Below are 17,453 nucleotides of genomic sequence, written 5' to 3' on the forward strand. Positions count from 1 at the left end.
AGGATTTAAGCACAGTCTGGCTTGAAGTCCGCCACAGTAGATGTTACAAGACACTGCCTCCTCTCTTTGCTAATGGCTCAGTGTTGCCCTTTGAGCCCAGAGACACCCTGGACAGCTCCACGGTACTGATGGGGATGTGAAAACCCAGATCTTTGCAGAATGGAGAGATGGATGGTGCTCTCTCTCTGCTCCTGAACTCCCAGGATGCAAAGTGGTAACTTGAGTGAAGCCCAGATCTTGGCTTGGCTCCACCCTGCTTCTCTCACCCTCTCTTTCTCTTGAAAGCAGGCATCTCCCTCTTCATCCGTGCTCCGGAGACATCCACCACACACCACACAGTTCAACTCCCCAGCCTGCTGGGCGGGTATAAACCATAGCTTAGCAGTGACATTGTCAATGATGGTCACCAGGATTTTACCAGGCCTCCAAGGGGCTACAATCTACAGTCCAAGTGACTCATACCTCAGATCATCTACCTGCTGCAAAACAAACAAAGATCATAGAACACAGTGTCTTCATAAGCACCCGTAGTGATTTAGTAATTTACATTGGGGTTAATAATGAGGCACAACAGAGATCTAGTGTGATTCCTTTTTCCTAATAGGGTCTTCAATGGCCCAGACTGCCCTCAAACTTACTACATAGCTAAGGATAATCTTTAGTTCATGATCCTCTTGCCTCTACTTCCTGTGCTAGGATTACAGGCATGTCCCATCATGCCTGACAATTTTACTTCTATAAACTTCAGAGTGAAGACAGATTCATGCTTCTGAGAGCTACACACTATCCGGAGTCTCTTCCTTTCCCTCCCAACTGGAAACCTTCCAGTGCAAGCTACAAGCTAAGGTAAGCAAGCACCTTCCAGAACTGAGAGCCCTGTGACAGTCAGGATGTGTGTGAACTACTGTCCTGTCCTCAGAAATGAGGGGGCCTCCTGCCCCAGCCTTAGACTCCCCCCCCCCCCACACACACACACCATACAGCCTAATCATCTCATTCAGCAGGAAAGACAATGGAATCCCCACAGGGCACCTGCTGCTCTAACAAGAACCAGGCTGGATCATTTGGAGGCATTTGCATGAGAACGAGCTTCATCTGGGAAGACTGCAGGAGACCAGTCCTGGAGGGGCAGTTAGAGGTTGGGGAGAAGTAGTTTGGAAGGCAAAGTCCTGGTTGGGGAGAAGGGGAAGGATCATCTCATAGAGAAAGAGAAAGGTCACGACTCTGCTGGTGAAAGGTTCTGGGTTAGTCTCAACTTTGTCTCTTCCTCCTTTGTGGGCTACTCTTGCCTCTTTGGTCTTAAATTTATCTCTGTTGGGAGGCCGTGTTGGTCAGAGGTTGTAGTCTACCACCTCTGGACAGCTCTCTCAGAGCTCTCTCAGAGCTTGGTGCAGTGTGGAGGACTCCCTGCTCCCCAGTGAGGACTTCCTGCTCTCCACCTTACCTTATTTGGAAAATGTCTGTAGGCCCAGATGCCTGACTTATCTCAAATGTGACCCTTGACACGGTTCCCTGCAATAGCTTCCCCCTGCTGCCTATATGGTAATCAGATATTGTGCCAGGAGCCTTAAGATAGGACCGTGCTGTCCCGTAAGATAACTAGACATTGTACTAGGAGCTTTATGACAGGAGCGTGCTACCTACTGTAAATCACGTGATGTCCCAGCTGCTGTCCCTGTCCTATATATGTCCCTCGCTACGGAATGAAGTTTTGTTGTCACACTGAAGCAGTCTCCAGGAAGGCTATTCCCATTGTGCCCACAAACCAGACAAAGCAGCCTTTTGCCCTTTGTCCTTGTGGCCCAGTGGCCAATGTACCACAGGGAAAGAAAGGCACTTCATATCTCAGAATGAAGTTTCTGCTATTTAGTCTGCTTATGAACTTCTGTCTTACTAGGGATAAGACTAGATACAGTGAATGGTGTTGACGTGGATGTGTGTGTGCGTATGTATGTGTAGTGGCATTTCACATGTATCTCCATAAATAAAGACCGCCTGAATATCTGAGGGTAAAACAGTCTCAACTGCTCAGCCTTATAGATCAGACTATGGTAACACTCACCTTTAATCCCAGAAGCCACCCTAGTTGCCATAAATATCAGGTGATGCATTCCTTTAATCCCAGTGGTTCATGCCTTTGATCCCAGCCGTAGAGAGGAATATAAGACAGGACAAGACAGCTCTCAGATGCAGTCTCCTTCTGATATTCCAGGAGGCAGGATCATCATTTCAGACTGAGGTTGAGGTAAGAGTCGGTGGCTGGCTATTTTACCTTTCGGATCTTCAGGTTGAATTCCGATTTTGTCCTGAGCTTTTATTAATTGTGCTTCATGTATGTGTGTGTCTATGTATGAGACAGACAGAGATGAAGATGTGTGTGTGTGAGTGAGAGAGATAGAGACAGAGATGGAAAGGCATATGTATGTATGATGTGGGTGTAATATCTGTTTTGTGTACACACGTGTATGTACATGTATGTGTGCGCTATGTGGTATACATATATATAACATATATAAAACATATTTGTGTTAATGTAGGAATATATATATGTGTGTGTGTGTTGGACATGTGTATCCATATGTATATTTGTGGTAAGGTGTATGTGCTTTGGGTATGTGTGTGTATAAGTGGTATTGTGATATGTACATATGTGTGTATACAGTATGTGTGATATTTGTCTATGCATGTATGTGTGTGTGTGTGGTATATGTATGTGGTCACTCTTGAATTAAGCCAGAAAGACATGGAGGAATCAGACATACAGAATGGAGGAAATGTAAAGAACCACATGGCAGAACATAGATTAATAGAAACAGGTTAATTTGAGTTATAAGAGCTAGTTGTGAGACAAGCCTAAGCTAAAGGCCAAGATTCATAATTAATAATAAGTCTCCATGTCATTCATTGGGGGCTGGTGGTTCAAAAAAAATCCAACAAATGTCCAACTACAGTGGTGTGTGTGTGTGTGTGTGTGTGTGTGTGTGTGTGTGTGTGGTGCATATGTGTTGTATAGTATTTTAACTAGGCAAAGGTATGTTACATTTGTTTATGCTGCTATTGATTAACGGTGTAAGGATGTGTATGTAATTATGTAAAGATATGTTGTATCTGTTTCACCTTGCCTGCCTAAGGCCCCTGCTAAAGAGCTAAATGGCCAATAGCTAGGCAGAAGAGGACAGGTGAGGCTGGCAGGCCGAGAGAATAAACAGGAGGAGGAATCTAGGCTCAGGAGAAGAGAAGAATGAGAGAAGGAAAAAAGAAAGGACACACGTGGGGCAAGAAGCCAGGCAGACACCAGACAGACAGACATAGAGAAGGAGTGGAAGGAAGATAGATATACAGAAGTAAAAAGGACAATAAGACCTGAGGCAAAAGGTAGATAAAGATAAACAGGTTAATTTAAGTTAAAAGAGCTAGCCAGAAACAAGCCTAAGCTAGGCTGAGCACGCAAAACTACTAAGTCTGTGTGTCATGATTTGGGAGCGGGCTAGTGGCCCCAAAAAAGAAAAAAATCTGGTCCAAATATGTATGTGTGGTATGTGTGCATGCCATGTGATGTGTGTGTATGGTGTATGAGAGAGAGAGAGAGACAGAGACAGAGAGAGACAGAGAGTAGGGGGTGACCGGAATGAGGCACATCAGAATAAAGACAGCAATTTGGAAAGAGATGTTTAAAAGTGACTTCAGAGTTCAAGCTCAGCAAGTTTTGGTAGGACGCCTTTGCAACAGCAGAGAAGGGAGGAGTAATTGAGCACATGCTAACACAGCTCTGGTATTCCAAACTGCGAGAGCGCTGAGATGAGTGAGCAGAGTGAATAGCAGAATCCCACCTTACAGACTGAAGTCAAGGCCCAGAGGCAAGGGTGATGCACACTGGGGGCAAACCTCGTCCCATCAGCCTCTCAACAGCAAGCACAGGGAGCCCACCTCAGCATAACCAGGTGGTACCATCAGTGTTGCTGATGCAAACACAAAGTATCGATTATCACCCCATGGGAGTCCTGAGACACTCCTCCCTGGGTGCCAAGGCTGTGGTGGCAGCTCCTAAATTGTGTTTATGGGAATCATTTTGCCCTCAGGGGTGATAATTTACCCTTGATCAACCAATCAATCCACCAGCTTTACATATCACAAAACCTACAGATCCCTCCACAGAAGCAAATGAGGAAGGCAGACAACACGCACACTCGGAAGAGATGACGGAATAGCTGAGTAATGGAAGCATTTAGGCTGGTCATTACGTGAGCATTGACTTTTTTATTATTATTTAAGGGAAGTATTTTGTGTGATAATGCTGAGTCCATTTAAGCGAAAAGTTGGGGAGGGTGGAGCAACTTGTAGATTTGGCTTGAAAGAACTGGGAAGAAAGGACCCAGGAGAGCTCAGTAAAGGCCAGTTTATCCCAGTGCCTACAGTTGGGGCACCAGCAATACAGTCTAATATGAAACCTGAGCCTTATCGAGACATAATACCTCAGGGTGCTCCAAGCTACCTGTCAGGTTGAAAATTGAAACAGTTGCTCCCAACACGGAAATATGTCAAGTCCCAGGCATCTGGACTTGAAGGATTTGGGCCATTCTGAAGTAGAGATGAGGCTGAGCTGTGGGGGGTGGTATGGGATATGGAGTGGCGGTAGGGGTGAGGGGGAGATATCCTCAAGAGATTAGCCTGAGCTCTCTGGCAAGACGCACATCCCCTACTGAGTCAAGTGTTCTACTGCGCAGAGTCACCAGCTTCCCTCCGGCCACAGCAAGCTCCCCGGTCCCCGTAGCATCCCAGATCCAGAAGGTGAAATCTCTAAGGACCCCAAACAATTTTACCAGTTTCCCTAATGTCCTTCTAAGGACCTTTTCAAATCAAGCCTGGCAAATCCCTCCTCTGTAGACTAGCCTGGCCTGGAAGTCTGGGCCGTCTGAAATGCCACCCCCTCTCGGCACGTGAAGGATCGCATCGCCTCTGTTCCCAGCAACCATCAGCGGCCCACGTGGACTAATCTGGAGCACTTCACTCCGGGACTTCTCCACTAAGCTCGGCCTCGGCTCATTTGTGTAACCAACCTAACAGGGTGGGCTGGAGGAGGCTGAAACCTTGCCAGCTGGCTCGCCGGCGGCAGACATTCTGGTCCTAGTGGCCTCTATGTTCCACTCAGTAGACCAGAAGCTAGCAGCAACCCTTATCCCTGGGTCTTAGCCCATATTAAAAACACATTAACCTGCTAAGTAACTGTTCTCTTCTCTCCAGAAGCAACAAAGATGTATGCACTCCCCAATGCCTCACTCCTAGTCACCTGGTCACCAACAAAGGATGGAATCTAGGGTGCTTCCAGTTGCTATGGAAGCCTCCAGTCTCCCAAAGCTGACTCCACTTGTGTGATTCCATTCAAAACAACATTCTAATGTGTTGCTCGGAGGGTGACCACTGTCCGAATTAAATGAAGGCAAACAGCTTACCACAAACAAAACTCTTTCCTGGGTTCTTGTTCTTTGTTGTTGTTTTGGGTTTTTTGTTTTGTTCTGTTTTGTTTTGCTTTCCCTCTTACTGTTTTCCACCCAATTAATTTTATCTGTTGAGGCTAAACCTGATTCCAGAATGTGACTAGAATTCACCTTCTTAAATATCTCTGCCCACCCCCCTTGTGTGTGTGTGTGTGTGTGTGTGTGTGTGTGTGGTGTGTATGTGCATCCCTTCTAATTGCTTTCTGTACTTATCATCCAGAAATCCCATAGCGGGGCGATGGTGGTGCATGCCTTTAATCCCACCTCTCAGGAAGCAGAGGCAGGTGGATCTCTGTGAGTTTGAGACCAACCTGGTCTACAAGAGCTAGTTCCAGGATAGGCCCAAAGCTACAGAAAAACCCTGTCTCGAAAAAAAAAAAAGCCCATAAAACTGGTTCTATTAGCAAATAGTTAACGGTGACATATTGTGTTTAAAGGTCTCCTGGGGGGTGACAGATGCCCACCTGGGTGAGGTAAACAGGGGAACTGCACCCAGAGGACAGAAGAGGCTAGGCCCTATTGCTGGAGCAACACTAATGAACTTCAAGGCCTCTGCACAGGGGCCACCTTCCACTCTCTTCCTAGGGCAGGAGGACTTGACCTCTCCGGGGTGTCTTGAGGACTAGAAAGCACTAGTTTGCTGCGGTTCAGTCCTGGGTCCAGAGAAGCCAGCCCGGCAGGCGTCTCCAGGGCTGCTCACCAAGCTGTGACAGCAGTAGGGACAGCTGGGAGGCGACACAGTGAACACTTTTCTGGTTAATTAACTAAATACATATTGTCTGTAGCTGCTGTGTGAGTAGGCTGGATGAAAGTGCCAATTCTCTTACACTTATATGTCCAGACTACTTACCTTGGTGGCTCTTACTTGCCTTTTCTCGTCGTTAAGTGGAGTAAATTTGTGGCTTAGCTGAAAGGCTCAGAGTGACAGGGACATGGAACCACTGATTTAGACAAATGATAGTTCCCTGCATCAGGAGACTTACCTCTCTACGTCTTTCCCGCGCTGAGAAGCACGCAGGCCTGCAGGAGAGACTCACAGCTGATTCTGGTGCATGGATCACATGTTTATCCATTACACATTTCCTAAAGCATGCTTAATGCTTAGAAGTAATGGACTTTAGGGCCAGCGAGGTGGTTTGGAGGGTTAAGGCATTTGCCACCAAGCCTGACTGAGTTCCATCCCTTACACTTATATGGTAAAAGGTCTCCTGGCCAACCTGGCCTCCAACACACACTAAATAAAATAAACAAATATAATTTTTCACTTTTCTCTTATAGCTCCTGGTTAAGTCTCCACACTCCAATGAATACTCAGGAGTATATGGGTGGCATAAATTTGACTCAATGGGTTATTATTTTATAAGTGAACATGATGCTTGTGGGTTAGGAAGGCGTAGTAGGTCTGGGAGGAGTCAGGGGTAGTAGTGAGGGAAATGAACATGCTAAAAAACAATTATTGAAATTCTCCAAGAATTAATAAAAGTACTTTTTTTAAAAGCAGTCGTGGCCACTTGGATGCTTGTGTTTCTTCAAATTCCCCTTTAAAATTCTCAGTTTGCTGTTATTAAAAAGTAGAACTTTTGGGAGGATGGGATTCCTATCTAAATTAGTTACTTTTGTATCGCTGTGACCCAAACAAGAGACAAGAGGGAGGAAAGATGTAGTCTGGCTCCTGGTTTCTGTCCATAGCTTTTTGGCCTAAGATTGAAACATTCCATCCTGCGGTAGGCTCCTTAAATCAAAAGGGAAACACCTCAAAATCGCTTTCAGAAAGTTCCTGAAACTAACCAGGTTCTCACTAGGCCCCTTGTCTTAGTTGGGGTTTTGTTGCTGTGAAGATATGTTATGACCATGGCGATACTTATGAAAGAAAGCGTTTAATTGGGGCTGACTTAAGTTCAGAGGTTTAGTCCAGTATGGCCATGGCAGCATGCAGCAGACATGGTGCTGGAGACGGAGCAGACAGCTCTACATCTGGACCTGAGGTTGCAGAGATTGGCTATGACACATTACCTACATCAACAAGGCCACGCCTTCTAATAGTGGCGATCCCTATGGGCCTATGGGGGGGGGCATTTTTATTCAAACCACCACACCCATCCTCCCAAAGTAAGTAAGTAATAAGGATGACTTAGGGTTACTTTCAGACAAAAAAGGCTGCAAAGAAGACTCTGAGACCAGACTAGCTGCCTGGAAGAGGTTGAGACCAACTGATTTACTTAGAAAAGGACACTTTTCCCAACCTTTTGTGTTACTTTCAGGCTGTTCCGTGTACTCAGGTTCCCTGCTTTTATGAGCTGTCACCCATACTGGGGTGAACTGTGGTGATGCAGTTCTGTTTGAGTTGTTTCTGCTCCTGTAAGTAATTTCTCACCCATATTCCTGTAAGTAATCTCAATCAAACTCCTTGAGCCAGTGAACTACCCCAAGTTGAACATTGGTAGTATCCACGCTTGGGTCTCCCTATCTGTGGTGAGTAGATACATATGTTGAGTCCCCCCAGGAAAAGTCTTGTCACACAACACTTGGACAGAGCATGATGGTGGGGAGCCTGTGGCAGAAAAGAACTATCCACACTGTGGCAGCAGGAAGCATAGAAATAGAAGCACCAATGCCTGCTAGCAATAGCTTCCCCTTTTGTTCCATCTCAGCCCTCAGCCCATGAGATGCCCTCCATTCATTCAGGGAGGGTCCACTCCCATCAGCCAATCATCCCTAAAAACATCCTTAAATACTCCCAGAGGTGTGTGCCTTACCAACCTCCCAGGTGATTCTAAAACAACTCAAGTTGATTGTTACAGAGTGAATCTGAAAATGACTCCCAGGTTTATGATTTAACACTTGGTGTCACTACCTTGAAGGTTATGGATCCTTTAGGTTTAGGAGGTGGGAATTGGATGGTAGAATGGGCCAAAGGGCTAGGCACTTGAACATGATACCTGCATTTGGTTTCAGTATGCATTCTCTGCCTCCTGATTCATACAATGTGAAAAGCTGCCGGCTCCCACTCCCAACACTGCTCTTTCCTTTCCATTCTGGGCTGAAGTCTTGATGAAAGTGTCCTGGAAATAGTTTCTCTTGGGTATCTTGGTCTTGGTGGCACAAACTGTTATGGATCTGGAGTCACTCGGATATTCACTGAACATGGATGTGTTTTAATAAGAAGAGATCTGTATTTAGATAATGGCATCAGGCACCCGGCACCAGGACTGAACTTGAAAATGCTTCCAAGATGCAACACCTAGTCATTTTAGGCCAGGGCTTATAAAGGCAACACCCACAAAGATACAATTCAGAATGGGTTAGCTCATACGCTGTCTTTCTGTAAGAAGGACTTGGTTTTGTAATAGATGTTTGCCGACCCCTTGCTTATCTTGAGTAAAGAAGCAGATTTTACAAAAGCAGAAATAGCAGTTACTCTCATGACCTTGCAAGAGTAGCAAATTTTACAAAATCAGTCAATTTCAGAATAGTCTTCAATGTCTGTGAAAAAAAGAAAAAAGAAGTGAGCTGCTTGAGTACATACAGCCTGTGCAAATTAGGGGTTTACACATGACACAGGCATTTTCTTGCTTTGCTTTTTGGTCCTTCAAGCATAGTAGTTTAAAGTTTAAATGCAATGTTGACCAGCACAAACATAACCAACAGATCAATAGTGAAGATTCACTTTCCACCACAGAGACCCCTTCTGTGGAATGAGACATGGACACACGTCACACTAGCTGTTGTCGGCACCTTGACATGTCACTTCCCAGTGTCCAGAACTACTGGCAACAAGATTGGGTAAAGAATCACCCAGTAATGCACCTCTAGAATATCCGTGAGGTTTAACGGAGGAGAGAAGTCCCGCCATGCATGAGGGTATCTCCATCCTGAACTGAATACAAAGGAACAAAGGAAGATAAAACTGCCAGCCTTCTCTTTCACCTTCATAAACAGGTCAATATGACCTGCCACCCCAGGTAGAGATGATCCTGCCACAGTGCTGTGCCCTCCATGTTCTAGATAAACCTTCCCTTCCTAAAGTCGCCTTTGTGGGGTGTTTTGTCACAGCAATGAGACGAGTAACAAATAAGCCACCTAGTGTGTTTCTAACATCAGTCCATACAGACCACAGTGCTGAGAGGGCCTGACGGCAGGAAGACTGACCATGTGACACATGGTGCACACTAAGGGACTGTGGTGGCCTGTCTGTTCCCAACTCTCCCCTGTCCTGTGCCTTGCTCCAGGAGTCTGACTTTGTAGGACCCCCTTCACCAGAACCTCCTTACTGGTTATCTTTGACTCTCCACCAGGCCACAGGAGTATCCAAGGACAGAAAAACAGTGATCAACCAAACCAGCTGTGTGAACTGAGATGATTCATGCCCCAGGCTCATTGTTCAAATAAAGATACTAACCTTTCAGAAGGGAAAGGCGAGGTTCAGGATTAGGCCCAAGATTACCAGACTCCACCATCTATCTACCCATCGTCTTCCCTCACTCATCCTTCGGTGTTTCCTGCTCAAAGAGGGACTTGTTCCTGGAGAACTGCCAGACATGTTGAGAATGTTTTGCTCCCTTTTGTCTCCCACAGAAGCTATGCTTTCTTTGATGCCTAGAGCAAGAGAGGTTCAAGTTCCTCTCTTATTGGGTGTCAGGTATGGAAAGTCACTGACTATAGCTCAAACCCAAATCTGTAACTGTAAATGACATGATAGGGGGCTGTGTCCATCTGTGGGTAAACACACGGATCAGAAGAAGCTGAGGGGATAACATGGTAGGAGAAAATCTAGGGGCCTAGAGAGATGGCTGACATATTCAGGTCCTCATACCCACATTGTAGCTCACAACCACCTTTAACTCCAGTTTTGCCCTCTTCTTACCTCCAAAGGAATTTCTAAAGGAAGCAGGAAATCCACAGGGTATAGCTGCCGGACCAAGTAAGGGCTGACAGCACTCTGTACTTTGTGTATCTTCAGAAAGCAGGTAAAAAGGAGGAGGACCAGGCCATTAAGTCTTGTGCAGAGTTGGGATCCAAACCACGGAAGGGCAGGTGTCAGAATCTCTAGTAAGAGGTGTCGGTCCTGTCTAGAAGGAGGCCTAAGGTAGTGGCAGGAGTCACTGCGTACCTAAGATGAAAACACTCTCATTTCACACTTCTGGTCCTCACTGCACAGGAGCTTAGTGTGCATTCAGAGAACAAGGTTATAGCCCCAGCTTTCACTCTACTCTATGTGTGACCCTAAACCACCGCTGCCAAATTAGATCTGCAATCCTTCTTCCTATGAGCGCAGAGGAACAGCCTGCTCTGCAGGACCCTAAACTCTATCTGTACCCTAGCATCCTGAGACCCTACAGTCCACCATGTGTGTTAAGCATTGGATTCCTAGACAGAACATCTGCCTCCAGCAGAAAGAATGACCCAGGTATGCAGAAAGCTCAGAGTCAGGGCACACAGTCCAACTTTCCAATGCATTGGCAACTGAACTCAATGATTTAAATGAAACAAGCTGCATGTGGTTTGTCATAAACTAAGAACCATCCACATTCCAGAACCAGGAGCTCCCCCAGCCCACTTTCAGCTACGCTGTCAGTGCCTATGCCATCACCAGCCACCAAATGCGACATTTCTACTGTTGCTATGAGTTATGGAAAGTCTGAGCCTTCTTGGCCTGCCCCTTCTTTTCCATCCCCAGTCAAAGGCAAGGTAGCCATTCACATGGAGCCCCTAATAAATCTCTTGCTTGAGATCTGCTGTGTGATGTGATCTTTGTGGCATTCCTTGGCCCTCTGATCGCAACAAAAACCCCTAACATTGATTCTAGGTCTTGCTTGAGTATCCTGGTGCCTGTGCTCTACTTCAAGCGTCAAAGCTACACTGGTATGCTGTCCCTTATCTCCAGTCCAGCCACAACACATCCACCTTATAGCCCACCAATCACTTGCCTTTCATCCATCACTGGCAATTGGTGAGTGATACCTTCGTATCAGTGTAAATGATTCCCTGAGTCTGGAACTCTCAAAGGCGGAGGTACCCACCCCACTCTGGAACCCTCCCATGGGTTAGGCTTCATTTTTGAGCTTGTTTTTTTTTTTTTTGCTTTATAAATAATACCATTCAAAATTTCCACCTCCTCCCCTCCTCCCATTTCCTTCCCATTCCCCCCTCCTCTCCTCCTCCAGTCCTAAGAGAGGGCAGGATACCCCACCCTGTGGGAAGTCCAAGGCCCTCCTCCCTCCATCCAGGCCTACGAAGGTGTGCATCCAAACAGCTAGGATCCCAAAAAGCCAGTTCATGCAATAGAATCAAATCCCAGTGCCATTATCATTGGCTTCCCAGTCAGCCCCCATTGTTAGCCACATTCAGAGAGTCTGGTGTGGTCACATGCTCCATCAGTCCCAGTCCAGCTGGCCTTGGTGAGCTCCCATTAGATCAGCCCCACTGTCTCATTGGGTGGACCAACCCCTCGCGGTCCTGACTTCCTTGCTCATCTTCTCCCTCTTGCTGCTCCTCAACTGGACCTTGGGAGCTCAGTCCAGTGTTTAAACTTGGTTTTTTACCTTTTGGCTTCACGCAGAAAGCCCTGGTACCAGGCACTGAGTTTCCTCAGGCTGTTAACTCTGATGCCCTTGGAGTGCGGTGATGAACCACTGGATACTTGTGTCTTCCTGGTTCAGTCCTCCCTGAGTCCTGGGGACACCCATGGGAACAGTGTCATCCATACCTTCTGCCACTCCCCCCACCACCCCACACCTCTTAAAAAACACCTTCAGCCTCTCCACCTAGTACCCAGCCTGAAGGGCTTCAAATTTATTCACTTTTGCAATCACTCAGTATATTCATTTGTTAATCAAGCTAAATGTTGCCGACTAATGGCACCTTAGATCCCAATATTATCTGAGATCTTTACAAATACTGCGCGGGATCATGAGGAGCTGAAAGAGAGCCCCCATCCTCTATTTCTCTTTTCTCCACTAAAAGCTGTTCGGTTTTGTTTGTTGCAGAGTCTGAGCTGGAGCACGGCGGGGAGAAGGCAGAGGATTAGGCCAGTAATAGAGTGCACACGCCCAGCACATATCACTTGCTGGTTCCCTCTGCGGCACCTTCTCCTAAGGTTTATAGGGTCAGTTGTCTGCATTAAGCTATCCACAAAATTTTAGGGGTTTCAAATTTCAGAGTCTCAGTCTTCAACTGCAACTTTTCTCTACCTGCTTTCTAGCAATTTGCTTCTCATCTCTCTGGGCTCTCTGGCCTGCTATGTCCTCCAGGTGGGCACTACTTGCCTCTCTGGCTCCTGTGGCCTTCCAAGTCTCTGGCTTGCTACAGCCCTATAGACTTCTCCCTTCTCTTCTGATGCCTGCCCTTTCTCTCTTTGTGACTGTTTGCTGACGTTAGAGTACATGCGTGTAACTTAACTGCCCTCATAAGAAGACCGCGTGCATAAAGCAACAACTCCGAAACTTCCTAGTCCTAATGAGCCTTTGTTTATCCCTGTATCTCTTTTTAGACTAGGGAAGCAGCCACAGGTCTCCAACAATATTTGGAGTGGTATGGATTTTTGTATGAAGATAGAAGTTTAAGATTTTATTTGCTACAACGTACTATATATGTGATTCAACTCTGGTTTAGAATATACTATATAAGACGATAAAAAATTTAATAGAATGGTCTACGCAGATCAACAAAAGCTGATTCAAGATGTATGTCTAACTATTTATGTTTTTGATAACTGTTCACCAAGCTGCTAGAAAATTTAAATAAGTAACAACATACGTTTGATAAGTAAAGTATACCTGATAAATAAGATTGATAAATTCCTAAGGTGTACTCAGCTTCATAGTAATACTTGTCTAGCTTCTTTGTCTTTGCTCACTTTGTAAAATGTTAGCTATTTGAGTAAACTAAGTCATACAAAAAATTATGATAGTCTATAATTTACATTATAAAATATCAGTAAGGTTCTCAGTCTCTCTATGGACTAAAGTTTACTACATTTATGGTTTATTTTGGTGCTAAGGGATCTTCAGTGCAAATTTTTAAGCCTCAGATTTACCAGAGATATAGCTATAAAATCTTAATTTTATGAAAGCTACTATTTGTTATAAACTGTTGAAGATAATTAAGACATGCAAGTTAACAGTCACCTTATAAGTGATAAAATTCTTCAATGTGTTCAGGACTATACTGGTAGTCATGGTAAGCACTAATGTAATTAATTACAAGAATAATATTTATTTAGCCTCCTGTTTATGTTTTAAAAGTGAAACCTAAAACAAGTAACAATAAACAAGCAAAATTTGATTTGTGTAGATATATTTAATAGATAATGGTCCTCAAGACTCTTGAGAGATCTGCTGAATATGGCATTTACAACGTTTAACAGAAAAAGCTTACTATGACAGTGGCCCCCAGAGCTCAGCAGTGACCCCAAGGTCTCCAAATATGATGGGCACAGAGCACTCCATGTGGAGCTTGCTTTAAATATGGCAAAGCTGGTCACTGGGAGAAAAACTGCCCTTCACCTCGCCTGTCGTGAAACTGTGGACAAGCAGGACACTGAAATGTTAACTGCCCCACTTTGCCTAGACAAGATAGGCTGGTTCCCCAAGTCTGTTGGGTCTTCTTGGCCTGGCAGCAAAGACTGATGCTGCCCTGGGACACCTACCCGCAATGACTATGGAGGAACCTAGGGTGACTGTCCAGGAAGCCAGTAATCTGTTATTTTGAAGTTTTGGGAGCTGCTTGGTCTGTACTTCCTGCTTACTCCAGTGAAACTTAACCCTTCTCAGATCTGAGGACACTGACAACTGGGCTAGTGACAGCTTTGTCAGGTAAGAGCAGCAACCAAGGCTTGAGCTGCCTTCTCAGTTCTCTTCCTGTGTAAAAGCCAGGCCTCCAAACCTCACTTTCCTGGAGCTACTACTAGGTCTAGACACAGTTTACCTTGCTACTAGACTGTGGGAAGAGATAAGCTCACAAAACAGATGTTAATGCAATGTTTTTACTACTCCTTTATTTAAAGAAACTTGCTTTACCATGACTGCTCTCAGTAATTGACCCCCTGTGTCTCGTGATAAATGTGAAAATGACTGGATAGGAAAAAGTGTAAAGTCCATGCAAGGTAAGTTGGAAAATTTCTGAGATATGTAAAAGCAGGTTGAAAAGTTCTAAGAAAGCGTCTTAAGGTGTATAAATGTAATTCGTAAAGGTATAAGAAATTGATTTAAAATATACAGAAAAATAAAAAATGTTTTATATTTCTTTTCCTCTCTATGCTATTGCTATACTAAGACTTCAAAAGTTCAGCATTTTAACATGAATTACTGGAGTTTATTTATTTATTTTCTTAAACTTTATTTTTCTAGGCAGGGTTTCTCTGTAGCTTTGGAGCCTGTTTTGGAACTAGCTCTTGTAGACCAGGCTGGCCTCGAACTCAGAGATCTGCCTACCTCTGCCTCCCTAGTGCTGGGATTAAAGGTGTGCACCACCACCACCCAGGAAATCACTGGAGTTCTGATAAACTATTAGTCTAGCCTTGGTAAAGCACTGACTACTATTGTCATAGCCACAAGCTCCAGATTTTAAATTTCCTTTGGTTTTTTTTCTAAGTATAGACTTAAAAATGCTTCTCATTGTGCCCTCTGGAAAGTATGTTATTGCTTTTAACCCAAAAACATTTTGGGGGTTCCCAAGTTTTTCCTTTGATTCAAAAGGCACGAGCCTGTTCTACAATGTGGATTTCAGTACAGATTACAAACAGTTCTGACTAATGCTAACATGTCTAAAATTTACCCTTTTTTGTAAACAAATATTCTTGTAAGCTTCAGGGAATTAAACTTGAATCCACCTCTCGAAGGTCAAATGGACTCCAGATAAGTACTGTCAATCAACAGCCTATTTCCTCATGTGCCTAGTCCACTTATTCCTGAGGGTAGGACTTGTGTTGACCCTCTCCCCCCACCCCTCTAGCCCCCTCATCCAGCCCCACCCCCGCTGCTTTCCCTGGTCTTGGGACTTGCCTCTTTCCCTCTCCCAACTGCCTGGACCTTAGACCTGGAAGTTTCAAATGTACATCTGAGGTTAAAAAAAAATTTCCCCTAAACGCCTTAACTTTCCCTTCTGTCCTAATCTGTTTCAGCCTCATGCCAGCCCCAGGTGTTCCTTCAACTCTACATCCCAGACAGCTTCAAAGCAGCTCAGCCAGGTGGCCCAGTCTAACAGATGCTGCATGAATTTCCCCGGCTCCAAATGGTCCTACAGAGCCTAAACAGCCAGTAAAAGAGCGTGCTCTTCCCAGACTTGGCCAGCATCCCAGTTTTCTTGGGTCCCCGGGATATCAATACCCCCAGACAATAGGAAACAGTCTAAAGAACATGGAGCCCATGTTCCTTGCCCCAACTGTCACCCCTTCCTATCTTTTCACCTTTTATGATAAATAAGAGGAAGGAACCCTTGGTAAACTAAGAGCCCTTCACAGTCCAGAACCAGGTGTTTGCCCACCTACAGCGACTCAGCATCAGTGGCCACATCGTCACCAGCCACCAAATTCCACTCATTTCCATTGTCGCCACAAATCTTGTACCCTTTACAAAGCTCAAGCTGTAATGGTCTATCCTGTCCCTTTAAGAGACAAACCCCACCCACTTCCTCTCCCTTCTGCTGAGGCAAGCAGATCTTCCTTCTGCTTCCAGCCTGAGTTCCTTCTTTTCCGACTCTTTCCCAAAGAGGCAGCCTTAGACTCTCTCCCTTCTCCCCACTTCTCTTCCCCCTCCTCCCTCCCTGCCTCTCATTCTCTCTCTGCTAGTCTCCCTTCCCTCCTTTCCCCTCCATAACCCACTAAATAAATACCCACTTTCTCTGCATGGCATGCCTAATAGGTCTCTGTCTCTCACCCGTGACTCAGCTCCCTGCCTGGAACCAGCTGCCTTCATGGCCCACTGTGGTCTCATGCCTGCTGCCTGCTGCCCACTGCCGCCACTCAGGGACCTGCGGTGTTTTATGTTATTTTATTTTTTATTTTTTTTTTATTTTTCGAGACAGGTTTTCTCCGTAGCTTTTGGTTCCTGTCCTGGAACTAGCTCTTGTAGACCAGGCTGGCCTTGAACTCACAGAGATCCACCTGCCTCTGCCACCCAAGTGCTGGGATTAAAGGCGTGCACCACCACCGCCCGGCTGCGGCGTTTTATTTTTACCATAACATGAGCCTTCATGGCCTGCCTCCTTTTTTACTACTCTCTTTTAGAGGAGGACTTTTGTACCCCCTTCCCCCAATAAATCTGTATTCCATGGTATGATCTTTGTGGCATTCCATGGCTCTCTCATCATCTTTAAAAAAGAAAAAAAAAGACCCTAACAGTGGTGGAGAACACCTTTAATCCCAGCACTTGGGTGGCAGAGACAGGTGGATCTCTGAGGCCAGTCTGGTCTACAAAGAGTTCCAGGATAACTGGGGCTACATAGAGGGAGACCTTGTCTTAAAAAAAAATCAAATAGCTATAGTAGCAATAATAGAAGCTACTCAGTTGAGACTCTGAGCCAAATGCTGTTGTCAGAACTCTGCACAATTAATTTCCTAATACTCTGAGAATCCCCTGGAGAATTGCCCCCAAGCAGCCAGCACACAGGCAGAGCTGACGTGAGATGCTGTGGATGGACCATCTGGATCTGAGGCACGTGACCCAGCAGGACCCTGTCGGGCTGAAGTTACCATGGCCACTTTCCAAGTGAGAAGGTCAGGAGTTTATCTGAGGTCACACGTATCCCCGATACCCAGATCCATCCAGCCCGTCCTCCTGAGCTACCTGTCAGATGCACCTTTGTTTGATCTGCACAGTGCTGGGCTTGCAGGGGGGTGGGGGGCAGCAGCCCCTCTGACCTCTGCACCTGCTGTGCAATCAGCATCCAATCAGCGTCCTCAGGCTGAAGGATCCTCGTTGGTTGGCTCTGTTCCGGTTTCCCAGGTAGTTTTTACCCTTC

The sequence above is a fragment of the Microtus oregoni genome, unplaced genomic scaffold, assembly GCF_018167655.1.
Source record: "Microtus oregoni isolate MIOR12 unplaced genomic scaffold, Mior012 000038F_ref0000394, whole genome shotgun sequence".
Taxonomy (NCBI): domain Eukaryota; kingdom Metazoa; phylum Chordata; class Mammalia; order Rodentia; family Cricetidae; genus Microtus; species Microtus oregoni.